The sequence below is a fragment of the Anas platyrhynchos genome, chromosome 5 (genome assembly GCF_047663525.1).
Source record: "Anas platyrhynchos isolate ZD024472 breed Pekin duck chromosome 5, IASCAAS_PekinDuck_T2T, whole genome shotgun sequence".
NCBI lineage: Eukaryota > Metazoa > Chordata > Aves > Anseriformes > Anatidae > Anas > Anas platyrhynchos.
This window is the reverse complement of record NC_092591.1, coordinates 1,292,439-1,320,433: the sequence shown is the minus strand read 5'-3', so window position 1 is coordinate 1,320,433 and position 27,995 is coordinate 1,292,439. Positions and strand designations below refer to the sequence as shown.

The following is a 27,995-nucleotide window of genomic DNA, read 5'->3' as shown; positions in this document are numbered from 1 at the left end:
TTATTCTGGTGAAGCCATGAAGATCAGAGGCTGGGGTGAAACCACAGCTGTGTGCAATTGTTGGGGCTATTTACCTCCCTCTGGGGGCAGGAGCACCCCTCTGGAGCTCAGCAGTCTGATTTCAGAGGAGGCAGCAGCTTGGTGTGTAGCTGTCTGGGTGCAGCAGAGCCTCTCCCGCAGCTCCATTTGTCAGCACGGGTATGGCTGGAGCTCTGCTGCTGTGTCCCCTGTGGTGGGGCAGCCCCCAGGAATCCCCTGTGATGGGGTGGCCCCCAAGGACCCTTGGCTGGTACAGGTGAGCTCAGCTCCTGTGCTGGGGTGCTGACTTTGCTCTTCCAAGAGCTGCTGCTTTTTGTTTTGTGGTGTCACACCTTTGTATCTTTTCCCTGACAGCTGCTACATGATCCATGGCTTTTAGACTAAGGCTGAGGGAAATTTCCTTCTCAGTTTTATGTGTCAGTTCTCGCACTGTGCTTGTTCTTCAGCTCATGCACCACTTCACTGCCTCAGTATTTTTCTGTTCCTGTACTTCCAGGCAGCAACAGCATCCCAAGTACCATGCGCAAGATCTGCAAAATTAGTAGCATGTATTAGGGAAAATCCTCTCTGTTCAGCCTTTCCAGCACACTGGGGAATGAGGACTTTTGGAATTTTGTGTGTTCATCACCTTGGTGAACTGCTGTGTTTTCCTTTTATGCATAGACTGGGGTACCCAACTGCTGCTGGATGTTTTTTCACAGCAAAGTTCTAAAGCAACCTTTGCATGTAGTTGTGTCTATGGGAGTCAAACCTCCCAGTTGCACTCTGCTGTCCCTATAATGGTTAGGAGACCTGTCAGGGTGGTGGTGAGGTTTCAGTGCGCAGTGTGGGAACGTCTCCCCATAGTTCATTTCATGTTTAAGGATCTATGGGGCTATTTCCTCATCTCAAAAATCAAAGACTTGGTGCATTTCTGTAGGGCAGACATTCGGAGAGGAAATCAATGTTTTCAGCTCCTCTTTCATTCCCTGTTCACTTTGGTCATTTGTTGTCGATTTGAAATGCTTTGCTTGGACTGACAGAGTGAAGCACTCCTTCAGCTTAGTTGAGATTGCGGAAGCTGTCTGAAAATAGTTTCCCTTGCAGGTCTCTCTGGCATTTATTACATAGAATTGCAGACATTAAATCAACAGAATTACTGCAATGCTCCAGCCAAACTGGTAGCTGGATCTATGCATTAATTTTCAAGTTCATTAGAGAGCTGCTTAAATCTGGAACAGATGAGGTTAGAAAAGGAATGAAAAAATGCACTATGAGTATCATGAAAAATATCTCTTAAATGCTGTTATTTAACCATTTTTTGCTAGAGTTTAGTAGCAGATTGCCAATGGGCATAGATGGATTAAAAAAAAGCTATGAAACAGGTTACGATTTTGAAAAGAGCACACTTTATCTTTCCATTATACTCTCAGAAAGAAAGCGGAATGGCTTTTTTTCTAGCTAAAAATGAATATGGTGTGCAGATTGTTCAGGGTTTTGTCTAATATGTTCAATTAAAATATAATTAACTATTTTCTGTAGTCTGGTTTTAGAAACATGCAAGTACATACTGTGGTGGGTGGCTGTGTATGTAGTTGCATTAAAAGAAGGATGTGCATATGGAGAAGGTGCCAGAGAAATTATTTGAAGGTCAAGGCTGCTTTTTGCACAGTGGAAGCTGAAAAACCATGGTCACTTAACACTGAAGAAGAGTAAATGATTTCTGCATAGAATATTTTCAGAGAATAAGCCAGTTCAGATGTGAGCGCAAGTTTCAAGGATGGGTTACGAAGCAGAGAAATTCTGGAACTTTTTTTTTTTAACCATAATATTCCTCTTTTTTTACAAGCTGGCATTCTGTGGATTCAGATTCCTGTTTTAACAGATTAGTAATACAGAAAGAGCTCCTGTGACCAGGAGCTTGGTCTTCTGCGTAGCCTGCAACACCTGCTGCTTATTTGGCAGAAGTCATTTTGGGAGGACTGCTGCAGGTGGGTCAGGCAGACCTGGCATGGATCTTTATTTAGGTTATTTAGGTGTTAGAGCCTATTAGGTATTTAGGTGTTAGAGCCTGATGTGGGCAGGATGCACGCAGCTCCATAATGTTGTTATACCATCCTCGTGCAGCCTGGTGAGCATCGTTGTGCTGTGACGGGGCTGTGTGCAGGCACCTGCTCCCAGGGCACTCCTCACACTGACTCTGACAGCTCTAGATGCTGCTTTACCACCTAACCCTGCCTGTTGCTCCCCAAATTGTTGGGTGTGTGGCACGCTGAGCCCAACCAGGCGATGCTGGGTGCGTTGTGGTGGTCGGCCTGCCTGCCCCTTCCCTGCCCTCCCAGCTAGGCCGGGGCCTGCACAGGGCCCAGGCCTGTGTGTGCTCCAGTCACAGTGCTGGGCTGCTCTGTTGGGCAAAAACTCCCCAGTTTATGTAAATCTGTATTATATATTCAGTATGAATTAGTGATGTACTGATGTAGCTGTGACTAATGTATTACAGTTGGAAAACTATGTTGTTTGTGGTGATCACTTCAGCATTGCAGGAAAGGCAGTATCAGTGATAAGACTCTGGCTACACAGATGTAAGGGAGCCCTTAATCTTCCAAGTTGCCGTAATATATTGTTGTGTTTAAACAATTTTTGTCTAGCTTGCTAGTTCCAGAAGATAAATTTTATGACTATGCTGCTATATGGCCTTTTTTGAGTTTCATATTCTGAAAAATTTTGGGGGGAGTGAAAACAGAAATCAAGGAGAAAAAATTGAGAAAAAGAGCCCTTAGTGAGGTAAATAGTGACTGGGCTGCAGTGAAGTGCCTTGGGAATGAACGCTGGTGCTTCCACCCTGGTTGCTGAGGTTATGGTGTGCAAGATTGGCTTTGTTCATCCCAAATGTCAGGAGCACTGAGTGCCATCCTCTGACTTCACAGCTCACCTATTTCCCTCACTTTGGAACAGCAAAGTAAATCAAATTTGGGCTGAGAGGAATAGTAGCTCCCTGGCCAAGCAGGGAGATCTCACTGTACGCTTGCCTGAGGAGATTAAGCCAGGTAGGAAATCTCTAAAATGGAATTAAAGTCTTTAGGCTCCTCCCAGGGGCTTCTGAGGCTTCAGTGTCTCTGACCACCCTTTTGGGAAGTGCAGCGGGTGCTGGCTTGCAGGCACAGCCCGTGTCCAGCTGACAATAAAGCACAGCAGAAGGCCTGTCCACCTGTCCTTCTGTCCTATGAAACAAGTGGGCCTGGGCTGGATGGCCCACTGCTGCGTAGTCCCACCCGCACAGTTACAGAACGCTCCCCTGTCAGAAAATTTGACAGAGCAATTGGATAAAATAGGGGAAAAAAAAAGGCAAGGAAAAAACTCAGTGCATCCACTGACAAGAAAGCTCATTCTGAGAATTCACCCACAGAGCCCTGGGCTGCCTGGCCCCCTGCCATAGGCTCCTGGACCCGTGTGTGGGATTGGCCACGTGAGGCTACGGGGCTAAATGTGAAAACCCTGAGCCACTGTTCAGTTATGGGGACATTCACTGAGGCACTGTGATAAATTGTTAGTGGAGCATGTAATGGTCCCTAGGAGGGAAAGCTTCGATGCTACTGGGTCACTTCAGCTTAAGCTATAGCACTCTTTCACTTGCAGATATTTTTTTGGGGAAAAAAAAAAAAAGGTTCATTTCTAAAGGCATTTTTTCATCATCTTTTGCTCATTAAGTTGTTCAGGAAAAATTAACTAATGAGATTATTTGCCAGAAAAATTGTCCAGCTGGTGCTCTTGAATGCTAGTCTGTGCTTCTGGCTGATACCATATTGTTAACGGCTCAGAGATGGCATTAAACACCACCTCTCTCCCAGCAGTGAGCAGGGCTCCCGCTGAGCTTCTCCTCCTGAGATCTTTCCTTATTTATTCTATTTTATTTTATTTTTTAAATCTAAGCATGGGGCTTGTGCCTCCCTTCCCGATAATGGCCACGCGAATGTCTCTGTGCATCTGAGAGGAACATATGGTTCGGCATTCCGGGCACAACCGTGGAGCCCTCCTGGGGGGAAGGCAACATCTGCAAGCTCCTGTGGCCTGTAAGCAAACCTACGGAGGCAGAGCTGTCAATGTCACATCAAAGTGGCAAATTTACATCCCGGGGCAAGAGACTTCCCTCGTGGCAGGCTGTTCACTTGGTTCAGGTCTAAATCATTGTGCTCGCACCCAGCAGTGCTCTGCAGTCTGTAGTCTTAATGCTGGTATTTAGAAGGAAAATGGAGCCCATTAATGCAACGTTGGCAGGTCTGGAGTCCCACCAGGCTTGCCTTAACCTGGGAAGACCTGAAGTCTTTCCCTGTGTCTGTTGAGATCTCATGGCATCTACAGATATCCTAGGGGGGCTTATGAAACAGACAAAAAAAAAAAAAAAAAAAAGGCTTCCAATTCTTACAGGAAGGATCGTGCATTTGTATTAAATGGCTTAAGAGGACACTTTGCATCTGAAGTTCCTACCTGATGCGAGGTCAGAAGATGCATATCCTGCTGTAGGTGATGGAGTGTGGCTGTAACTCCACTCAGCAGTGTGACAGAATCTGGAGAACTATTTATCCCAGCCAATATGAGCCAAAAAAAAAACTCATTTAGGGAGGTATTAGTAGAAGACTTCTATGAGGATTTGAATATCATTAGGTGGCTCTGATGTACCTTAATCTTAGCATGCTGCAAATAATTTTGGGAACTAGACTTTTTTAAAAAAAAAAAAAAGGCAAGTGGAGAATTATAGAACAGCAGTGATAATAGAAGGCTTAGAAAGTATAGTGGATGAGGAAAGGTCAGAATAATTTTCCTTGGAAAATTTCTGGACCAGTGGCATCTGATGTGCACCTGAAGAACCCTGTGGACTTTCCTTCCTCAGAGGGTTTTGGAGAAAAGGACTGTGCCCGCAGAAGGTGCTGGTGGGTGACACAATGTCCTGAGCTGTGGCAGGGGTTTGGCCAGGGTGGAGTTGTCAGATGCCTTTAAATTATGGGAATAGGAGGGTTTATGACCCTCTCTCCCCCACTGGAGGGGGGGAGAGGGGGAATTTACTTTCAAAGGTTGAAGATAACATGATGTTCAATAGTCAGAATGAAAAGAAGGAAGAGTGAAATCTTAAGTTTCATTCGTTTTAGCTCTCAGAAAGCAAAGAGGAAGCTTGAAAGTAAAATAAAAAAAATATATGAAATTTTTGTGGAAAGCTTTTTCCACCTTGCTTCTTCCTGGACCTCCATTTTTAACCTAAGAATCTTGAAAGGTATATTAGCTTAAATTATTATGCCTGTGATGAAAGGAAATGCTCAGACTTATCAAATGAGGAAACATACAACAAAAGTGGAATAGATAAATACATTTTACTAGCGTAGATTTTTATGAAATTTTACTTTAAACAAAAGTTTTTGTTTTAGTAGTTACAAGTACACTGATTTACATTTTAGACAGCATGAATTTTAATGATCTCCTTTGAATTTCATTTAATGCCTTTGAGATTGACAATAAGATATCAACCATATTTCCTCATTTATCATTTTCAAATAGTTTTTCCCCCTGCTTGTGGTTTGCCTCAGAAAGCTGATTCCACAGCACGATTCTGAAGTTCATTAATACTATCGAGGATTTGTGTGGGGATGGCAGAGATAATCTAAAGCCCATGCAGAAAAATCTGCCTTTCAAACAATAATTAACTTCGTCTCTTGCTCAGTTTGGAGTTTATCAGCAAGGTTAGGATGAACTATTTTAAAATCTATTTTTAAAAGACTTGTGGCATCATTATCAACCCCCCGATGACCTCTAATGACTTGCGTGTTTCTCTGCCTGTCCCTGGGACTGCAGGAGGTTTACAGGAGGTGGAAGGGAAGGAGCAGGCCATAATTCTTTTCAAAATTTGGGATTTATGAGAGGTTTTTGATGTGAGGCTCCTGCTCTGCCCTGCATGTATCCTGGCACAGGGTGCCTCCCAGCCAGCTGCCAAGCCCTGAGCACGTGCCTGTTCTTTGCTTGTCCTCTGGGGCCGGGCTGCTCCTGCCTGGTTATTGCCCAGGGCAAGGGGAGCACACGATGTCACAGGTAGGCAGAATTGATACCCACATTTAAAACTGTTGTGGAAGTTTCTATCATAAATAAGTCAGGATCTTCATGGCATCTTCTGCAGGAGCTGGATGATGAGCTGCTTGCACCACTGGAGGAGATGGGTAGGGAAAGGATGAGGAGAGGCAGCCGAGGTGGGAAGGAAACTTGGGGCTCAAGGGTAGGTGCTCCATGAAGCTCACACGTGGCACTGGAGGGCCAGTGTCAGCTGGGGCTGTGCCAGCCTGCTGGGTGAGGTTTTGGGGGGGCTGCTCGCTCTGCAGCTTGGCCAGCCAGCATCTGATGTGCTTGAACGTCCTTGGGGGAGGTGGGCTCTCAGCCGGGGTGGCTGGGGCAGGCTGGCATCACAGCGGCTCACCAGCTGGCTCTGGCGATGCTGGCTGCAGCATGGGGATCCCCAGCGGTAACTCTTCCATGGAAATGTCAATAATGCACTAGAAAACACTGCTGAATATTCTGTTGTACATATATACTTTGCTAAGACTGGATCTATTTGGGCATTTAGTTCTTGTTTTGCAGCTGCTGGGTATGTGAGAGATGAATGATTGTTAAATTGAGAATTTCATTGTTTCAATGAAAATGTGCGTAGCGTGGATTTAAGTACTTCCCTGGACAGCAATATTTCCATATTTTCTAGGACCCCATGGAGATCTTAATGATACATTAAGCTCTTTAAGTGGAAGCCATAACAAGTTACCAGAGTAGGTGTTTAGGTAGTGGGACAGAGTTTAGGAAACTTAAAAATCACTTGTCAGTTCTGCTGCAAACTTCTGTATGAACACAACTATTTATTTTGTAGCTTGCTCTTTTTAGAAAAGCAATGACAGTTTCCTTTTTCTCACTTCTATTATCATTACTTAGCAGATTTTAACTGGTGACGTCACTGGTGGATGTTTTTTTCTGCAGATGATGTAGATAAAGCCACCTATATGGCTTTTACTATATTTCCCAAATATTGTATCTTCAGAAGAGAGGACAGATTAACCACAAGTCACGTTGAACACAGATTATTGAACCATCAGGAATTTTACACTGAACCATGGGCATGTGCTTTAGAAGGTATATACAATCAAAAAGCTAACTTTAGATTTCTTTCAAAGCGTTGCACAACTCCTTGGTGGAAAAGTATCCCAATATCTCACGTACTAGTAACTGTTGTGGTTTTTGTGGTGCCCGTTACTGAACTCAGCAGCACATCCTATTTGGTTAAGGCTTTTTCCTTTTACCACTTCCATTTGGGTAAGAAAGCAAAGAGCAGAGCCCAGGCTTTGTGAATCAGTGAGCGGTGCACACAAGAGCAGTAACCGAACACGTTCAGGTGTGATGTGAAGGCCAAGACGGAGCCAGGCTACCGAGCTGCACACCCAGCAGAAAGGGGGAGAGGGAAGGAAGTGTGTGCTGCTGGTTTGCCACGCTCCTGAGAGCTGCAATGTGTGTGGAATCAAAATGCTGTTGTGATGGGAAAGGCACAATTCTGTCCGTGGTATATGAGCCAGAAGGGACTGCTTGCATCACGTCCTCACTGTGGGTTATACATGAGCAGAAGGCAAAAAACTTTAAAGGCATTAAGAGCATTAGCTTGAGCAGATGTAGGGAGACATCTCCCTACCTCCTCCTCCCCGTAGTGATCTATGAAATCAGTCCCCTGGGTGTGTTGTAACCAGATGTGGAAACATTTCCTTTTGAATTTATTTCAGCTATATCAGCAAGGAAGCTTTAACCCGGCCTTGCTTATCCTTTGCTTCTCACTCTGGTGGAGCTGCTGTAGATGTAACAGGGCCACCCTCACCGCCTCCTGGGTTAAACGCAGGGAATCAGATGCTGCCTCAGGTATTCCTCTGCACTGCCTCAGTGGCAGCTGGCTTGGGTAACGCACAGGTTTAGGAGATGGCCCAGGTTACTGACGTGCTCCCATATTGAGTGCAGCATCAGAAGGGAGGCCCAGAGGCAGGGAAGGCCGTTCTGTATGCACGTGGAGCCAGGAGACCCCCGAAGGTGTCTGCCTGTGGCTGTGGTCCCCAGAGCCTCAGCTGGAGCCACAGCTCTGGGCTTAGAGGGGTCACAGGAGGGGGTCCCTGGGGAGGACACCCCCACCTCGGAGACTCCTGGTGACAGCCAGGCTTTGCTTTCACCTTTCCTCCCACACCTGCAGGGCTCCTGAGTGCCGGCAGGGACAGCGCCAGCTCCCTGTGGCCGTGAGGGAGACGGGGACTCGCAGGGATGTGAGGTTTTTGGGGGATGTGGCTCCTAGTGACAGGGGTGCTTGAAGTGCCTGGGGGAGTTACGGCACCGGTTTCCATGCAGACTTTCAAAACCCATTTTGTTATTTTTTAAAATTTGCTGCTAAAGGGCTAAATTGTAATAGATTTCAAGGGAGTTCAGCGAAAATCTACATAGTTGGGGGAAGGTAAAATTTTTCTTCTAGAACTCATCCATAGTAATTAAGCACAGAAAATTTCAAGCCCAGATGAGATTTTATATACCAAATATAGCAAGGTTGACTATTTTTATTTTAAAAGGAAACACAACTTCCAAGAACTTCACCCTTAAATTACTCATCCATGGTACTGCTCTAACATCTACCTGCCTTGTGAACAGTCAAAATCTGTACAAAGGTGTCAATTATACTGGAATTGCCATCAAGTGGGAACAACTTTTTTTTTTCTCCAAAGATCTTGATGTTGCTATGCATCTAAATACTGTCTTAAATAGATCAGAGCCCTTCAGTTGGAAGGGACCTCCAGAGACTGAGTCCCACTGCCTGACCTCTCCAGGGCTCACCAAAAGTTAAAGCATGTTATTGAAGGCATTATCAAAAGGAACGTATGGCTTCAGCTCACTGCTGGGAAAAGCAAAAGCATGTCTTAGAAGACTTAAACCTGGTTTCTGTTCAAAGGTTTTAAGTAGCAGTGAGACAGCTGTACCTCTTAGTAAATAGTGTTGATGGTAATTATCTTGGTAATTGCAGCAGAAATATACAAAACAGAGGAGAAAAAAACAAAAACAAACCACAAACTGAGATGATTTCTGCACTAAAGGTTCCCTACTAGAAAACAGTGAGTGGGAATGGATGCTTCACTTGTGCTTTACCTTCTCCCAGTGAAGCATGTAGCCTTGTGTCACTTGGACATTACTCACTCCTGGTACAGCTTGAATGAAAATGTTGGGTCTTCAGGTGCTGTTTCTCAAGGCCTGGCTATTCTGTGATCACAGGTGGGAAGTGTTGAAGGTTTTCTCCTTTATTTACTCTTGCAGTTGGCTGGCTTAGAAGGCCAAGGGCTGTAGGCATCAACCATCCAACAGAAGTGGAGCCACCAAGGCTGACGCAGGGCTTGGGCACAGCCTTGCTTTGCAGTGAGCTGAGTAACAATCCTCGTGTTTCTCATCGGGCTGTGGATGTCTGCCTTCTCCCAGGAGGCACAGAAATGTAAGCATCTTCTGAAGCTTAACAGATCTGCGTGTGGGAGCTGCTACAGTGCAGTGTCTCAGCCATATCATTAAATGCTGGTATCTTTTACTCAAGTGCACAATTTCCTCTTTTCCTGCATTGCTTAAATGCAGTTATCAGGGATAAATGGTAATAAAATAGTTTCCCCAAACTAACCACCTGTTAGTTCTGAGACAGGAAAATAATTAGAGCCCAAACACTGCTGCTTAATGCTAACATACCAAGTATGAATTTCAAACTCTGTCTGAATTTCAGACTTCTGCTCCCTGACCCTGCAGTAAGGTGAGGGAGCCACTGAAGTGATGCCCAGCAGGGCCGTGGTGTCCTGGGACCTGTTCCTGCCCAGCCTCCAGGGCAGCAGTGCTGGAGCTGGGGCAGCCCAGGTATTATTTCCTAAAGAGCTTTTCTAGTGCGCTGCGCTGCTGTAGCTGGAGGGTTTCTCCTTGCCACAGGCTGTCTCTTGAAGTGCACCCTTAAAAAGGTGAAGATCTGCAGGGCTATTAGCTGAAAAGAAGTGTTGGTAAAATATAGAGTTTTCAGCATGTTTCACACACATTCAAGGGGAGAATGGACAAGTTGTCATAAGAGCTTCGCTGAGAGGCTACTGAAAAGATGAACCCTGCTTAAAACTGCAGGGCTAGGAGAAATATCCAACAGGCATCCACGTTCTTGTGATGCTCAGAAGAAATCCATATAATCATACAATGAGCCACTGCAGATTTCTCCATGTGAGAAGGGGGATAAAGATTAGAAGTGATCTGGTTACTTTTATTCTTTTTTTCCTCTTTTGGGGGGTTGATGGTTCAGGGCCGTATCCTGATCTAGTTATTGATAGCTACTATACCAGCAATTAAATGAAAGAAAGTGATTTTGCATGTCAAGAGGCAATTGCTATCCTGATGTAGTCTTTGGTCTTAACGTGGTGGCTGTCCTTGTCAAAAGTCAATGCAAACACAGCTCTGAGTAGATGAGGAAGTAACTGATGTATTGGTAATGAATTAAATTAATTTTCACAAAATGAGCCGATGGCAGGATTTCCATAAATTATTGTGGCTTTATGCTGGACCTGCTGCTATAGCACAGATGAACTGTTTCCTTGCTGCTGAGCTGAAAATGAATGTTGGCAGACAGAAAGAACCAGCTTTATTTCAAGAATAATACTAAATACTATGTTAAAAGGGTTCTGAAAATATTTTAAGAAAATGCTTTATGAAAGGGCTTGGGAAAGGTGCTGAGAGGTGACTGCTAAAAAAAAAAAAATAATAACCACGAACTCATAGTTTAATTATTGTGTATCGAGGTCCAGTTACCTGGTTCTGCTAAGTGGCTCTGCTGCAGCCAGTAAGGTTATTTGCATGAGTAGGGACAGCAGAAGTATTTTCTCTATTTGAGCAACAGAAGTAATGCCAGACAAATATTTAGCTTATGATCATAGTTCACATAATACTAAATTTACCATACAAATATTTGACTTTTTTGTTCTTTAGTCAGTTCTAAAAAGTATATGTAGTAGTATGATGGGTTTGGAAGGGGAGAAGTAACTGTGGGTCAGACAAAGAACTTAGTTTTGTTTCTAGCTTCATTTTATTTGTGGCTGCAGGGCCAAGCAGATGGGGCTTATGTGCTTGTAGGGTAGCAGCAGAAATGGTCCATCAGATCTCCAGAAGTATTTTTCAAATATGTTGGCTAGTGGAGCTGGAGCTGTTCACTTCTTACAGTCCTAGAACACAGCTGATTTTGCTTGTGCATCAGATTTGTCACTGTTCTTGAACCACCAGCAAGAGCTTTCCTCCCATTACTGCACGGGTGAGACCAGAATCCCTGCTCTCTCCTGTCTCTCAGGGGAAGAGCAAAAGCAGTCAGAGTGAATGCAGGAGACTCAGCTTTATTTAGGTCACTGACTGTTGGAGAAGGTTTTAAAATTAATATTACAAGCCTTACGTTTGTTATTTTCCCTCCCTAAAGTGGAAGGCCCTGAATAGACACACGGCTGCTCCATCTGAATGCAAATGGGAACAGAGAAGTCCCTCGGGAATGCCTCTCCAGGAAGAGGTGTGGGCACGCTGCCCTGTTTCGGGCACTGTTGGGGTGCTTGCTAATGCACCCCCGGTCTCACTGTGGTGGAGATACCCATGTGAACTGGGGGGTCTGGTGTGGGTGCCACCACCGCCCCTCTCCCACCTCCCCAGTGCCCAGGGCAGTGGGATTTGGGGACAAATTCATCTTGCTGCTCCTCCCCTGCTCTGCTGGTGCTTTGCATTTGCCAGCACAGAGCTGGGATGTAGGAACATGGGAAGTCTGTGGGCAATTCAACCGATCAGAAGATTCTAGAGGGGGGAAAAAAAATAATAATTTTTTTCTTTGCTGTTGTTTCACGCACATTGTGAGCTTGCTGATATCACTGTTCTGCAGCCTGGGGAAGTGAAGGCAGCAGCCAGCTGGGGACTGCCGGCTGAGTTAACCTGTGAGGTTATCCATGAAAAACATGACAAACTTTTGGGGAGGTGCATGAGGAATTTATAATATTATCTTCTGAAAACTTTTCAATAGCGTATCTTCACTCAGACCATTTATACTATGCCAGATCTGTTGAATTTCATTGTTATAACATTTAAATGTACATTTTTCATGTTAGCTCAAAATAACATTGAAACTGAAACAATTTCCAATGTTTTGATATCCTCTAAAACCACCCCCTAACCGTTTGTCTTGTAGGAGACTTCTGAAATGAACCTTTCCTTTCTCATTTAAATTCCTTTTTTTTTATTCCTTGCTGGTCTTTTCAGGATTTCCCTTGGAACCGAAATTTCAAACCACAGCTGCCTCTGCTAAAAATACACTTGTTAATATATTTAAATGAAATCTGAAGTTTTTATATGCTTGGTTGTCTCTGGGAGCAGGGATTTTCCATAAAACATCAAATATTGGGAGAGATGGAGACTGTAGGGGCTGCTCCAGCACTTCCACCATGCGTGCTGGGTTGGGAGCAGGGGTTGCTGCGTGAGCCCCTGCAGGGAGCTCCATCCATCCATCCACCCAGCGGGTGCTGAGCCAGGTTCATGAAGAGGCTGAGCACAGCACGGTCCTGGGGTCAGGGTGCTCAGGGTAGAAGGGGAAGGTGGGAAGCCACATGGGCTTTGCCACTGAGCCCATCCAGGTGGTGTGGGATTTCTGAGCCCTGCGTGGGCTGTGGCAGAGCCCCTCCAGCCTCCAGGGAGCTGCAGCTGTGGGGTCTCCCCCCCAGCATGGCTCCTTTGCTGTCCTGGGGTGGTGAGGGCAGCCCTGTGCATTCATGTGTACTCCCACTGATGTCTGTGCTCCAGCAGCTCAGTATTTGATGCTTGGCTCTCGTGCAGTTCTGCTGGGTCTGGCAGTGAAGGTAAAAGAGAAAGCCAAGGCCTGTGCCCTGAGGCAGCCAGCCCCAGATTTTGGGGGTGAGATCGAGCCATGGGGGCAGCTCCTCTGCATCTTCCCCTGGAGCTGGCACAGTGGTTAAGGGACTGGGCAGAGGGGGAAACAAAAACCCCCCAAATGTGCACTGAGCGCTCTGGCCAGGCACAGATAGATGTGCACCACTGGCAGCAGCTCCCCAGGAAATGACTGTAGGGTTTTAATGTAGATGCATCTCTTGATCCTAAAAGCCTGCAGAATTCTGTGCGACTGTCACTTGACACAGGATGTCTTGCCATTCAGATTTTCATGAATAAAGAGCAGCTGAGGCCAGCACAAAGAGAAGATTTCTTCACTAAGATCATACTGAGTGTGCTTTTTATGCATTCTGCAGCTGAACCTTGCTGTCCCACCCCAGACCTTCTCAGGTCACACTCAGTGACCCGTGCGTGCCTGGTGCCTGCCTGCAGCGGAGGATCCACGTCACACAGGTCCTGCCCCAACGCCCCAGCTCCGAGGCCGTGTCCCTGGCTGTCAGCAGGCCCAGCTGGTGCCAGGAGCAGCCGCAGCAGTGTCCCCGCGCAGAGCAGCTCGCTCCCCCAGCACTGAGGAGCTCTTTGATGGCTTTCCCCTTTGCCTGCTGCCAGCTGATAACGTGCCTGATGTCACTGTAGCATCTCCCCTTCTCCTCTATCTGTGGCAGAATTTGTTCTTTAAAATGACTTCAGAGTGGCAGTGCTTTGCAGCGGGGCCTGTTGGACAGGACATGGACCAGGCTGTGAGATCAGCTTGTTTGAACGATGCACAGCCAAAAAGACAGGCACCTTGAGCAGCCAGGACTCATGTATGCGTGAGGGGAGATGATGCCTGGAAGGCTCTGGGGTCACAGCAGCGGCCTGAATGTGAGCTCCCAAAATTGAAAGGGCATCAGTGGCCGTGGCTGCTGGAGCTGGTCTGAGGCAGAATATCTCAGCCTCAAAGAACTGATCCTCAGCGTGGGCAGCCACACGAAGGTGTGCTTGTTGACCACACCAAGCACCTTTCTTCTGCTGGGGGCTCCAGACAGGGGCATTTCACCAAAGGTGCTCACGACTGATGTGGGTGCTGAGGCTGTGATCGCAGCGGGGCACAAGCCTACGGGCGCTGCCTTCGCTGTGCTTCATGACAATAGAGCAGGAATAAGGCTTTTGTTTTAAACAGGGAATGGCAAGATTATAAATGCTTCAGTTTGATGTGCTAGCATGACATGAACATCAAATGCACTGAATATTTAGGCAAGTTAAAAAATGTTATTAAACTTTTTCAAGTATGATGTCAATAAACTGGTACGAATGCTTCAATATTTACATGCACGGCTTTATTAAATGATTATTAGTGTGAGCACACTCTCTACCAGTCAGATGAAGGAATATATGCCATTAAAAAGTTAACTCTAATTTCCAATGTAAGATTGTCATTAAATTACTGTAAATTAAAATGGGACTCCCTCAGGAATTTAAAGAGATTGTATATCAGAGGGAAGACACTGCAGCAAATAAAGCCTGCATCTGTTTAGCCAATATCATCAGGCTCTTAAAACTGAAATACATTGATGTAATTCTTCATAGTTTCTATTTCTGTAAAATATTTTACTCTGTGTATGTGTGGTATGAAATCAGCAGGCAACAGAAATCATTAGACAACGGAGTCTAACGGAATCTGGAAAGGACAGCAGTTATCCTGGAGAGAGGAGATGGCCGGGGGGACATGGGGCTGCCGGCGGTGGGGCTGATCTGGTGTTCCTCAGGGCCTCTGCATATTTCAGGTACATTGGGGTGAGACAGATCTCAGTGAGGCTCTTCCTGTGCTCTAACTTGCTGGGTTTGCGTTGGCCTGGTGCTGCAAACTCCTCCCAGGCATTTTCTGTTCCCTGGGTTGTGGGGCGGTGGTGCCGTGGCTGTGAACATCACAGAGAGCATAGCAGGGAGAATGAATGTATTTTTATCTTGGCTGAGCACACTTTCTGTACTGATTGGGAATGTATTGCCTGGCTTCAGCTGGAAATGGCAAATACATCAGAAGTGAAAGGCAAATTCATCTGTGTATAACTTATGTCAGAGCTGCCATTGATGTGACAAACCCAAGTTATGCCAGACAAGCACAGTTGGACTGGAGTAAAATCTTCTGCTTTGTGATGCTCCAAAAATTTGGCAAGGAATTAAGTAAGCGCTGTCTTTCCAGCAAAGGTCTGAATATTTCAGTGGGTTGCAGTTCCCGAGACCGGGATCGTGATTTGGCATAGGGCTGGCCGGGACGTGCGCCGGGCTGATGGAAGTTCTGTCAAGCTGTGAAAAGGCAGCGCCATTAGGCAGAGGCTGGAGATGAAATGTTTTAATTAGCAGGCTCCATCTCCTGCTGTTTTGCCCTCAAATTCTTATCAATGTGAGCAGCTGGGATGCGGTGCCAAACCTGAGGATTGACCTCACATGCAGAGAGAAGCACCTGGGAGCAATGTTTGTGTGTTTAGAAAGTTGTGCAATTTGTCCATGTGTTTCAGTGCCCCCCGAGGAGAACGGTCCTTCCCTTCCCCTTTGCTCTGTCCCATTTTTGGTGGGGCCCAGAGGACCACGGAGACAGTGGGGTCAGGCTGTTGTGCCCTGTCTTATAGCATGGGAGCACTCCCAAATGGGGCACGGCTCCTGAAGGTCTCCTATGGACCAGCATGGGGGGGCTGTTGCCAGCAGGGGTTTGGGAGGCTGAGCTAGACTGGCAGTCCGTCCCTCAGTCTCTGTGAGCCAAGGAGGAGAACAGGACCATGGTGTGAGCTGGGCAGGACACAGGGCTCTCAGAGATGTGCTCAGAGCCTTCCCCATTCGACACTGGAACTTGCCAGCTCTGGCAGGGTCAGCTGCTGGGTCATGCCAAAGGGAACACCCAGCCATGCCTTGCCTGTCCCCAGGAGGAATGGGCATCCCCAGATCACAGATGGCATCCCAGAAAAGCCTTCAAATTCAGAAGTGCTGAGGGGACAGGACCAGGAGGATACAGCATGTATATGTGTGGGGGTCCTGGGGAATGCAGGGGTTCCTCCAGCAGCAGGAGGACCTGTGAGGTTCACCTCTCCCACCCCTCTGTCCGATGGGCAGCAGTCTGGCTGTGCTGGCCAGACCCCTTCCTTGCCCTGGGGGTGGTCCCGCTGTGCTGGAGCAGGGCTGGATTTGGAGTGCAGCTCTCAACTAGAGGCAGTAAAAATGAATAATGGATCAGCTCTTGGAAGACTGCATGTGGAGTCGAGACTTCTGAGATCACAGCAGAAATCCGTAAAGTAAGTCTCATTTGCCTGCAGTGTCTGGACCTAATTGGAGAGGGGGGTCAGGTACGACTGAGTTAGGAGGGTAAATTTTGAATATACAACTCTGTAATTGCTACACTTCCATGCTCTGAGACATTACCAGAACTCAGCAGTGAAATTACTTCCTTATTAATTTACACAGCTGTGTGGGGGAGGAGATGGGATGATTGCCTTTCTTTGGGGTGATCAGAGGAGTCCTGACCAGGTGTGCTTTGGTCGTCCTCCAGCAGCAGAGCAGGCATAGTAGGAACACACACAGCCTCCTGTCCAGCTTCAGAGGTGTTTCTATTTCTGGCTTTGGTCTCAGTCTTGAATGTAGAAGATAACAGTGGAACTCATTAAAATTAGAGTGGTTTTCAAGGGCCTTTAATGATATCTTTGTAACACACTGTAAACAGAGTTTCTGTAGGATTTTTGAAACATTGCATCAGAGTCGGTGGAAATGCATCATTCCTTCACTCCTCCAGCGAGCAAACAACTAGGAGGAGGTGGGGGAGAAAGGATCTGTAGTCACATCCATGAAGGTCCCCACAGTGCCCCCAGTAAGAAAGCCAGGGGCGTTTGTAGGGCCAGAAGCTGTGCAGGGTCTCTGTGACAGCAGGGCAGGGTGCTGGGATGCAAAGCCTGCGGGAAGGGAGCCTGCCCCGTGCTTGGGACTGCTCGTACTGGAAAAAGAGTCTTTTCTACTCGAAATGCAAACCTAGCTGCTGGGTTTGAAAAGCAGATGTGGGGAAGCAAGGCAGTAACGTATCTTATGAGCCACCTGAATTTGGGCTGACCCCCCAGGCTTGCCAGATCCAGCATCCGAGGCTGTGGGGGCAGGCTGTGCCTGGTGCTGGAGCTGGGAACACTGGTGTGCCTCAACCTCCCTGCCAGGGCTCCGCATGGCAAACACCTGCGGGACTTCTGCGACCTGTAGCTCTGATAACCCAATTGATTAAGGTGTCGATTGATTAGCTGCCTGCTAATGAAGTGTTGGCTGATGCCACAGCAACTTCTGATACTCTGAGCTTTTCTCACTGGTGTCCCAGGCAGCTGCCAGACAGCTCATGCCTGCCACCCAAATGCACCTTTGCTGGGAGAAGTGATGTCAAACTTCCTTAAAGGCTACACACTATGCGCCACCTGGGTGGAAAAGAAGTAAAATACGACTGCAGAGCATCATAAATGGGCATCTCCCAGTGCAGGGTGTCACAGCTGCAGCCTCCACCCCCCTGTAAGGCAGCCCAGGACTAACCCGGACAGTTGCTTTTCACAGCTTGTGATTTGCATGGTGTTTGCACTTGTTGGTTGGAAGAAATGTGCAGGTTGCCTGTCTCTGGTGTGCTGGGAGCTCAGACATACCAAAAATGCCTGACTGGCATGGGGTTAGCTGTGCTTGCATCAGCCTTGTCTGGTGGAGCTTGGGGCATCTCCGCTGTGAGCCCTGTGCTCCGGGGGTGCTGGCACCTCTAGCAACAGGCAGGTAAAGCAGTGTTGTTCCCAGTGGGACAGGAGGCTCCAGATACAGCTTTTTTGCTTTTGTTTATTTATTTTTTAACGTTTTAGAGATGAGTGGGTTGATCTACCCATTAAATATCCTCACATACACATTGTGTATGAGAAATGAATTCTCCCTGCATAGTTAATGGTGGAATTAGAAACCAGCTTCTTGAAGGCAAGAATGAGGAATGGTCTAATTTTTCCCCCTTGCAGAAGAAGTTAAAAATGGAAATGGAAGCTATTGTACATCTTTTCCCAATTATAAATGTTCAAGCTGTTTACAAAGCAAGATGACAACAAACTTACTTTCCATTTAATGAACTAAAGATAACTGCAATGGGTATGAGTCAGCATGTAGAGCCCCTGAAACAAGAGTCTTGCACCTACATTTCTAATGGTCTGCAATAGGGTGGCCCTAAGGCTGTCTTTCCTTGCCTTTTTACAGGTTCCTGGGCACCAGCCTGATAATGCAGTTGTCTCTGTGCTTAATTTAAAACAAATACCCGAGTCTACCTCTGTCCAATAGAACTTGCAACTGCTGATAGAAGTCCCACAGAGTCACTGGATGCGATGCAGTGCTCAAAGCATATGGTTTTGCTGCAAAAGGATGGATAGGAGTCTGCACATGAAGGAGAGAATGGGCGTGAGACCAAGTTCCACTTGCTGCACAAAGAGTGGGATTACCAAACTATTTCTACCATTAATGTTTTTATATTATATGTGTTGTTATTATATGTTTTATATATATGTGTTGAAAGCCTGTATGATTTAAACTTTGACATCTTTAGAAGATACAGTAGTGACAAAATGAAAAGCTCTTCAATTTTTTTGTTTCTGTTTTTCTTCAGAGATTAATTTACTTTCAAGCATGCGTGCACGAGGACCACCACAACTGTGACAGTCTAAAGAACTACTTGCATTCATTCACCGTTTTCCAGCTCTGGTCTGGGCCGTGGAGCAGTGAAGGGGTCAGGGGGCTCTCCCTGGTGCAGCGGGGGGGAGCTGCCCTGCAGCGTGGCGCTGGCGGTGGATCTGCTGCGGCACCCGGCCGAGCTGGGATGAGGGATGAGCTCACAACGAGCACCGCAAAGGGACTAATTAAGGTGAGCAATTTTCCTTTGTTTCCATTCTTCACAGCAGAATAATTGGAAGGCAGAGGCATTTTTGCTTGGAGAAGGATTAATTTTAACTGATAAATGCCCTGGTTGCAAATAATTTTCTGTAGACTACTGCAGTGACATTATTCAGCGAGAAGACTGCTCAGGCAGCAGCCCAGCAGAACACTTACAAGTGAATTTGAGGTTCAGCTTCTGAGTGGTTCCAATTAACAAGAAGCACTTAAGGTTAGCAGATATGAAGAAGCTTCTCAGATCAGCGTCTCTGTGAACTTCTCTGGGCCCGTCCACAAAAGCACCATCCTCCTGCAGGGAACACGAGGAGCACCGATAGCGGTGTGAAGGCCCTGAAGAAGCATCGAAGCCCCAGACAGGGTGCTCCTCAGTGTCCCTGCAGTGTGCTCCTCTCCATACATAAAGAAACCCCCGGGGCCTGGATGTTTGGAGCTGCTTGTGAGCGGAGTGGCAGCAGCCCTTGTGTGGAGGGAAGCTGTCCTCCCCTCCGCCCCTCGGCTTCAGGTACCTTACTGGGGTTTATGGGAAGCATTTATTTGATTTTGTTTTAATGCACAAATGCACAAAAGGAAAAACATTTTGTTATTTTACTACTTGAAAGATTAGGACTGGTCTTTAAGAAGTCAGCGGTTGCTTTATGATCTGGTTCTGATTTATCCAACTGGTTTTCCAAGAGCAGGGTTCATGTGGATAACTAGCAGCCTTGGGGTTGTAGCCTTCTTTCCCCCTAAACAGAAGTCACACAGACTTTCCTTCCCAGCGAAGTTGGCTGTTGAAGCACGAAACATTTGGAAAAAAAAATCTCTACCTTAATACCCTGCGATGCGTTCATATGGAGTGGTGTGTCCCTAAGCTTGTCTGAAACAACAACAAGGTCAAAAATTAACATGCTGAAACTTCCAGTATTGGAGCAACAAAGGCAGCAGATCTGTGTAAAAAGAGAAATGAGCTAATTCCATGCCGCAAGGACTGGAAATGCTGCATGTTTCTTGTAAGAACAAATACTGAAAATGCTTAACATTACCAGGCTTCCACGTGTTGTACAATTTCTCAGTAATAGCAGAGAATTTTGAGTAACAATACACAATGAGCAATCTTACAGAGAACTGTGCCTGATGCTTAAAAAATTAAAGAAAGAAAAAAGAATTTGTAGAGCAAGGAGCGATAGGGGACAAAAGTCCTTTTCTCACTTAAAACAATTTTTCTGGAATCACTGGAAGTGACTTAAACTACAGGTTTCTGCAGCTCAGAAAAAGCTGCACAGAAAAGGCACTGCTAGCCATGCAGATAGAAAAAAAATAAAAAATAAATGAGAAAAACAACCAGCCAACCAATGCCCAAGGTACGGATTACTTGTCAGACATGGCTATCCAACACAACCTTCCAAGGAAAAAAAGGTTTTATTCTACCTGGCTTTAACTATATATATATGTTTTTCTCTCTCTCAACATGCAAAGTTCAAGGAAAAAGCTGTCTCCTACAGTTGTCCCTATCAGCATTGTGCAATTTCAGACTGACTTGGCTGAAGGTGTGTGTTTGACAGAAAGGCGCAGTTGTAATTTTTCAGACCTAGCTAGGGATGCCAAATAAATCTATATCTTCTTGACAATTACATCTTTACAACAGCTTTGGAAAAAACAGCTAAAAAGTGAACTTATTGACAAGCTTTCTTATTAGAGGAAGGTCCTTTGGCAAGCCCTGTGAAAGCAACATTTCATGATGGATCTCGCAGAAGCAGCAGGTGTGGGAGGCCAGTTAGAAATAGCTTTTTACTGACAAACTTTTATTTTAGAGGAAATTTTTCTAACAAAGCCTTAGCTTGAGTCATTTTACAGTGGATCTGTAAAAACACATATATGAAGTACAAGTAATTTTTGCTCGAGTCAAACCACAAAGGAAATTGGTTTCAATGCTTGTGCTGATGGCATCTGTTAACAAAGGGGCCTATTTGCAGGAGCTGGCTGATGTGAACACATACTGTGCATTTCTTCATTTCTGAGAGCAGCAAGGAATGGCAGGGTATGGAAAACCGATGGCAGCAAATTGTAATGTCAGTGCCTTCGCCAGAATGCTGCCCCTTTCCCTGGGTGTGAATGAGGGGCTGCATGGGGCTTGTCTGAAACTGCAACGGCTCCTTGGAAATGACTGACTGCTGCAAGGGAAGGATGGCTGGGAGAGAGAACAGCACTTACTGATAACTCCTAGGAGTAACACTACAAGCCAAACGGGAAGCATTTCTAAAGTCAAATATGAGATTAATTAACGTTATGTGTGATCTGGTTACACAGGAGAGCTCGAGCCTCCGATTGTACTGCTTGTTCCACACTCATAACTCCCCCACAGCTGAGCTGTCAGAGAGGACGAGTGTAGCTTAATTTGGTTTGCTATTTAGGACGTCTATATATAAACTTAAAACAGGAATATAGGATGTGACCCTGGGGGGAACCCTTATCCACTCCTCCTCTATTTGGCCTACTTCTGGTAATTATTTTTTTTCAAGTAGGTGCTTATTCATGAAGCTCAGCGCTCATCTTATAATGAGTGTCTGTAAATTCTGCCAAAATGCATTTTCTGGTGTTTTGTTGCAGGGATCTTGAAAGCTGAGCAGACAGCTCTTACCTGCCAGCAGCGTAAAGAAGCGGTTCCTGTAGCAAGTGCTTTGCAACCTGCTGCAGCGTGGTCAGGACCCTGCTAGGGATGGAGCCCTCCTGCTGTCCTCCTGGGCAATGTCCCGCACGCCTGCACGGTGCCTGTGGTTGCTGTCAGCCCCAGTGGTGTTCCTGCACAGTCGTAGCAACTTAGCAGGACTGAGCTGGCCAAACAAGGAGGGAGTTCACCTGCCCAGAGGAGCTCGCAGAAATCACAGCCTCTAAGTTCTGCGGAAAACAAAACAAGAAAGAGTGAAATCAATTCAGTGCTGGGAGAGAAGAAGCTGGCAGGACTCAATAGTGAACACCACCCAGTAGCTGGCCTGCTGGGTGCAATAATATTGAAGCAAAAATCAAAGCGACTCTTGCAGAAGCTGCGAGCAATAGATGAGCTGTCTAAATGGTGCAGCGCTGCGAGGACGAAGAGTGCTCAGAATGCGAGGCAGAGGCAAACACGGGGAGGGAGGCCGATTTGTTTGAGCAGGGGGCAATTAAATCTCCTGGTGGAATGTGAACATCCAGCTTGGGATGGAAATGCAACCAAACACACAGTGAGGTTGATCAGAGATTAAAAGAAAGCATGAGAATTCGGCCTTGCAAACGTTGCGCTGGCCCCATTAGCTGATGGGGTGCAGACCCCTTGTTTTGTGGACCCCTCCTCTCTGCAGACCCCTCGTCTCTGCTGCTGGTGGGTGTGTGTGGCTCAGCCTTCACAGCACCAAGCACCCGAAGGGTGCCAGCTGGAGGGGGGCCCTCCAAACCAGCCTAAAGCAGGTCGTGCTGCTGGGCGGGGATGCCCCATTTTGGAAAAAAGAGGAAAATATGGAGCTGATTATATCCATTTGCCTCACAGCATTGCTGTGTATTGAAATCCCATACCTAAACAGGAAAATCATAGTCTAGTTCTGATCCTTTGACCAGAATGATATCTGGATTGTAAAATGCTAAAGAGGATTAGAGAGCTTGCATGGATCTAAAAGAGGTAATAAAAGATTTCACTTATTCATCAGTGTCACGCAGAGGCTACGTTTTCAGATATAATGAAAAAATGCTGTTTGTTGGAGTAGACAAAACAGAAAAGCAACTGCAATTTAGTCCTGAGCAGCATGAAGATGGGGTTATAGGCAGAGCTATCAAAGATCCATATTGTAATGGAGATCACAGCCAACCTAAAACATTCTTGTAAAAGGCAGCAAGCCAAAAATATATATGATAGTAATACTTAACTTGAGAAGAAGAGCTGCATATAATGGAATATGGTAATTGAAGGATCAGATAATGCAGCAGAACCACTTGCAGAAGAGAGAGCTCAGTTGGATACAGTGGCTGAGAGGCTCCGAGTGCCTCGTGCCCACCGTGAGCACCCCGAGGACATCCCCTCTCACGTCTCTCCCTCCAGCTCTACCCCCACGACAGCCCCTGTGTTTCAAAGGGAAAGCGAAGGTGAAAAGGCGATCTCCAAAAAGTGCTCATCCTTCATAAAGGAGAAAACACAAAAGAGAGCATGCACAACCTAATTAGATTCGCCTTTATCAGGGCTTAAAAACTTTCTGAGGAGGAAAAAGCCTGGTACCTCATAGTAAATCTCTTGTTATGGGTGATCAGGATTGAGGTGTGTCGGAAACTTGTCGAGGCCAATAGTAAGTTAAAGCACAGGAGGGAAACAAGGCCACCGCAGGGAAGCTTGATGAACTCCTTGTGACAGGTGCTCTCCGAGAGGCGAGCTTTCAGCCCTGGAGCTGCTTTTTGCAGACGGTGAGTCTGAGGCCGCCGTGCCCAGAGGTCCTCTGGAAGACCTTTGAGGAGACGCTGATAAGTGCAGCCAGCAAGCAGGGCTGGGTGGCGATCCCCCAGGAGCTGGGGGAACCAAGGTGCAGCGTGTTTTAACACTAGGAGCTGGTCTGTAACCTATTGCTTATGTCAGTCCTGACGCAGAGAGCAGAAAAGATCTGATGGAAGATTTTTAAAGAAGGATGGCAAAGGTGATCCTGGAAGTCAAAGACCAGCGAGTCTGATTTCTGCATCAGCAATTCAACAGCAATGGTGGTGAAGAACAGAAGACCAGACTTCCCCAAACACATGAAATTCTCCTGACTATTGGAGAGAGAAACAAAACACATCTCTCGCCCATATGTTAATATCTTGTTTGCAGCACTCAGAATCCTGAGGGATGCCTTTCCTTTACAGAAAAACAGCTTCCTTCCACCACGTATATTCTTTTTGTGTATCTTCAGATCCAGATCTTTCTGATTTCTCCATTTTCTTTGCTGTGGAAATACAGATAGCTGTCTGGTTTTAAAGCATTACACACAGGAGCCTACAAAACAGGGAGGTAAATGTCCTTTCAAATATCACTTTCAATGTTGGATTAGATAAACCTAACTGTTTACATTCTTTGTATTGATTTTCAACAGGTTTCTTGTGCGAGTCTCATCTGAAGTCATTTGGGCCACGTCCCAGCTCTTGCCCACTTCATCCCCTTGGATTACTGATAAACCACTTTCCTGACATTTTTGGTAGGTTTTAGTGCTGATCTGATCCAGTTTAGCAAGAATGCAGGTCTTGTGCCTCTTGTGCCCAGTACTCGCTCACTGGGACCCTCTGGTCCCTGTCACCAGAGAGCTCCACAGGCCTCAGTTAAATGTCACACGGAGAAAGCTGCTGCGTTACTGAATGCCTGGTAGGAGGTCGGGTGAGCTGGTGTGTTCTTCGTCATTCTTCAACCTTTGGTTTCCTCCTACTGTTGCTTTCTCAAAGATTATGAAGTGTTGTTGCAGTTCTGAATATGCCTGCTTTAATTTCTGAATGGTGAAAGATTGCTTTTCTTTGGGAGGTCATTCCAGTTTAGCAAAGGCAGATTTTAGTGTTTTTTTTATTTTTTATTTTTTTATTATTTTTTTTAGTTTTCTGTTTGTCTTTCTGCAGTCTCTTTTAAACACGGCTTGTTTTCAGCCCCATGCTAACTATAAGACATGTTTTATCCTAACTTGCACTTGTCTGTTGTCCTTCACAAGAGCTGGTAGCTGCAGAGCGGGTTCTGTTGTTTCCCCCCCCCCCCCCTTTTTTTTTTTTTAACCCCCTTCTGTTTAGCCTCCAATTTTGCCATTTTTGTTTGTTTTCCCCTGGAAAACATGTCAGCCCTGTTCCCAGTGTGCCTGTGGTGATGAAGATCAGAGTGGCGGTGGGGCTGGTACCACAACTCAGCACTGCCTGCTCTTTCTCCTGCTGGATTCTCTTCTGCACAGGACCTCTGGAAGTGGCAGTCCCCCCTGTTCCTCTGTAGCACCTAGAGAACAGTCACATACTTTTCTTGTGCAAAGTCTTAGGTCTCATTAAATAAAAATAAAAGTAAATAAAAATCCCTCCCTGGTTGTGTTATTCCTTAATGATTTATTTATCATTTATATTATCATATTTATCATGTCCCACTTTCTCTATTGCTCACCTTCTGCATTTCCCCATCCATCTGCAGGGGTGCACCCCATGTCTGCAGTACCAATAACTCCTCACAGCTAACAGGTTAGGAAGTCTCCTCTGCTTTGTGTGGGAGCACTTCCCCTTCCCTTTTGTTCTGCTGACTCATGGCATTTCCCCTGTGTTTTGCTCAGTAAAACGTGCCTCCTTCCCTGAGTCTTGCCACATTGAATTTTTTCTTTGTTTTCCCTTCTCTCAGCAGCTTTTGGTGTGGCAGCAAAATCAGTAATATGTGACTGTGGCACCCATGGCTCCCATTTTCCTGGTTGATCTCCAACCACTTTCCTACCCATGATCAGGCACCGCAGTAAGGTATCAAAGCACTGATGGGGCATCGGGCTGGGGTGGCTCAACCTCTGATCGGGGAGGCTGCTCCACAGGGTCTTAACACCTTGGTGTTCGTGGGGATGCTCGGAGATACCCAGTGCTGCCCCACTGCTGGAGACAGGAACTGGAGCATAACCAGCTCACAAGGCAAGCATCTCCTGGCTCACGAGCTTTCAGGATCTATTTTGCCTTTTCTCCAATATAGGATGCGGTGTGGTCTGAAAAAGCCCCTGCTGCAAAAGCTGCCAGACTATATTATTTTTCAGGTGCATCTCTGAAATATTGCTGCTCTTGGGAGCTTTCGCTGCTTCATGTTTGCAGCTCCCTGTCTGGGCTATTTTGAGAAGTTCAGATGACCACTGCTGGTACTAGACATCTGTACAGTTGGCAGTATTTAGCTCTCTTTTCATGTGCCTGGCAAAGAAGCTATCCCTGTGCCGATGGCAGAGGCTGCCTGTGGTGCTGGGACCCCCTGCCTCAGCTGTCCCACCTCAGGCCCACAGGGGTTTTAAAGTCACCTAGGTGTTGTTTCCTTCAGGAATGCCAGATAAAATGGTTTGGAAGGCTAATATCTGCTGTTAAAAGTGACTTTGGCACCGAGGCTTTTTTAGGTCTCCTATGGAGGCAGGCTGAGGGGGCTGGGGGTGTTCGGCCTGAAGGGAAGGCTCCAGGGAGAGCTCACAGCGGCCTGCCAGGGCCTGAAGGGGCTGTAGGAGGGCTGGGGAGGGACTGTGTGTCAGGGGGTGTGGGGATAGGACAAGGACACTAAAAAGGGTAGATTTAGATCAGAAATTTGGAAGAAATCCTTCCCTCTGCCAGCGGTGAGGCCCTGCCCAGGCTGCCCCAGGAGCTGTGGCTGCCCCATCCCTGGCAGTGCCCAAGGCCAGGCTGGATGGGGCTGGGGGCAGGGGGCTGTAAGGTGCCTGCATTCTCCTCAAGAAAATGGCTGCTCTTGGCTTGGACTGGCGCACGCTTCGTTGGGTTAGAAACTGGCTGGATAGCCGGGCCCAAAGAGTTGTGGTAAATGGAGCCAAGTCCAGTTGGAGGCCAGTCACTAGTGGTGTCCCCCAGGGCTCGGTGCTGGGGCCGGTCCTCTTTAACATCTTCATCAATGATCTGGATGACGGCACTGAGTGCACCCTCAGTAAGTTTGCAGATGACACCAAGCTAGGTGCGTGTGTCGATCTGCTCGAGGGTAGGAAGGCTCTGCAGGAGGATCTGGATAGGCTGCACCGATGGGCGGAGGTCAACTGTATGAAATTCAACAAGGCCAAGTGCCGGGTCCTGCACCTGGGGCGCAATAACCCCAAGCAGAACTACAGGCTGGGAGAGGAATGGTTGGAGAGCTGCCAGGCAGAGAAGGACCTGGGAGTATTGGTGGACAGTCGGCTGAATATGAGCCAGCAGTGTGCTCAGGTGGCCAAGAAGGCCAACGGCATCCTGGCTTGTATCAGAAACACTGTGACCAGCAGGGCTAGGGAGGTGATCGTCCCCCTGTACTCGGCTCTGGTGAGGCCGCACCTCGAGTACTGTGTTCAGTTTTGGGCCCCTCGCTACAAGAAGGACATCGAGGTGCTTGAGCGGGTCCAAAGAAGGGCGACGAAGCTGGTGAGGGGCCTGGAGAGCAAGTCCTATGAGGAGCGGCTGAAGGAGCTGGGCTTGTTCAGCCTAGAGAAGAGGAGGCTCAGGGGTGACCTTATTGCTCTGTATAAGTACATTAAAGGAGGCTGTAGTGAGGTGGGGGTTGGCCTGTTCTCCCATGTGCCTGGTGACAGGACGAGGGGGAATGGGCTAAAGTTACGCCAGGGGAGTTTTAGGTTAGATGTTAGGAAGAATTTCTTTACTGAAAGGGTTGTTAGGCACTGGAACGGGCTGCCCAGGGAGGTGGTGGAGTCACCATCCCTGGAAGTCTTCAAAAGACGTTCAGATGTAGAGCTTAGGGATATGGTTTAGTGGGGACTGTTAGTGTTAGGTCAGAGGTTGGACTCGATGATCTTGAGGTCTCTTCCAACCTAGAAATTCTGTGATTCTGTGATTCTGTGATTCCATCCCCAGCCATCCTGTGATTCTGTGAAATCAGCTTGTAAACACCTGTAAATCCTTAGCCTGTATTTCCCCTTGTTGTCTGGGAAGCTGAGCAGATCCCCAGCCCCGCATAAGGCAAGCATCTGGGCACACGTCCTGTGCACAGCTCCCACCTGGAGCCCCCCGGGAAACCCTGCCTCCCAGCCAGGACAGTGCTTGAAGGGTAATCAGCTAATTAGGACTTCAAATGATGGGCAATCTGCTCCATATTAGGTGAGCTGCTTTACTGCTTAATTAACTTTATTCCTACTCTGGCTTTGTTTAGTTTCACCTTCCAGCCTTTGGCTCTCATTATGACTTTTTTTTTTTTTTTTTTTCCTAAATTGAAGAGCTGCCTGGTCTCAGAATCACCTCCCCATGGTGGTACTAAAGACTGCAATGAAACCGGCCGTTACTCTTCCTTTGGATAAATTATGGAGGTCAAGTGCCTGCAGCCTCTCGCTCTGCACAGAACTGGCAGCGCAGGCTCCAAATCACTCCGGGGAGTCCCCAAGCTTTGTCTGGTTTCTGTCTGGTGCCCGGAGCTGGGTGTGCGGTGTTGGTGCAGCCCCCCACCCCGATCACGT

At 46.9% G+C, this 27,995-nt stretch overlaps 1 long non-coding RNA gene across 6 annotated transcripts; it reads left to right on the top strand.

Moving 5' to 3' along the window:
• Nucleotides 1-4: 4 nt before the first annotated feature.
• LOC113843839 (uncharacterized) lies at nucleotides 5-27,940 on the top strand. Of its 6 annotated transcripts, XR_011809378.1 has the most exons (9): nucleotides 5-295; nucleotides 13,347-14,756; nucleotides 16,078-16,256; nucleotides 18,211-18,439; nucleotides 18,614-18,868; nucleotides 18,991-19,399; nucleotides 21,484-24,059; nucleotides 25,217-25,329; nucleotides 27,759-27,940. It is a non-coding gene; the product is annotated as an uncharacterized lncRNA (long non-coding RNA). The 6 variants fall into 6 exon arrangements; XR_011809377.1 differs by lacking the exons at nucleotides 13,347-14,756; nucleotides 16,078-16,256; nucleotides 18,211-18,439 and having other exon boundaries at nucleotides 9-295; nucleotides 21,484-23,875; nucleotides 23,958-24,059; XR_011809379.1 differs by lacking the exons at nucleotides 13,347-14,756; nucleotides 16,078-16,256; nucleotides 18,211-18,439 and having other exon boundaries at nucleotides 8-295; nucleotides 23,958-24,059.
• Nucleotides 27,941-27,995: the final 55 nt, after the last annotated feature.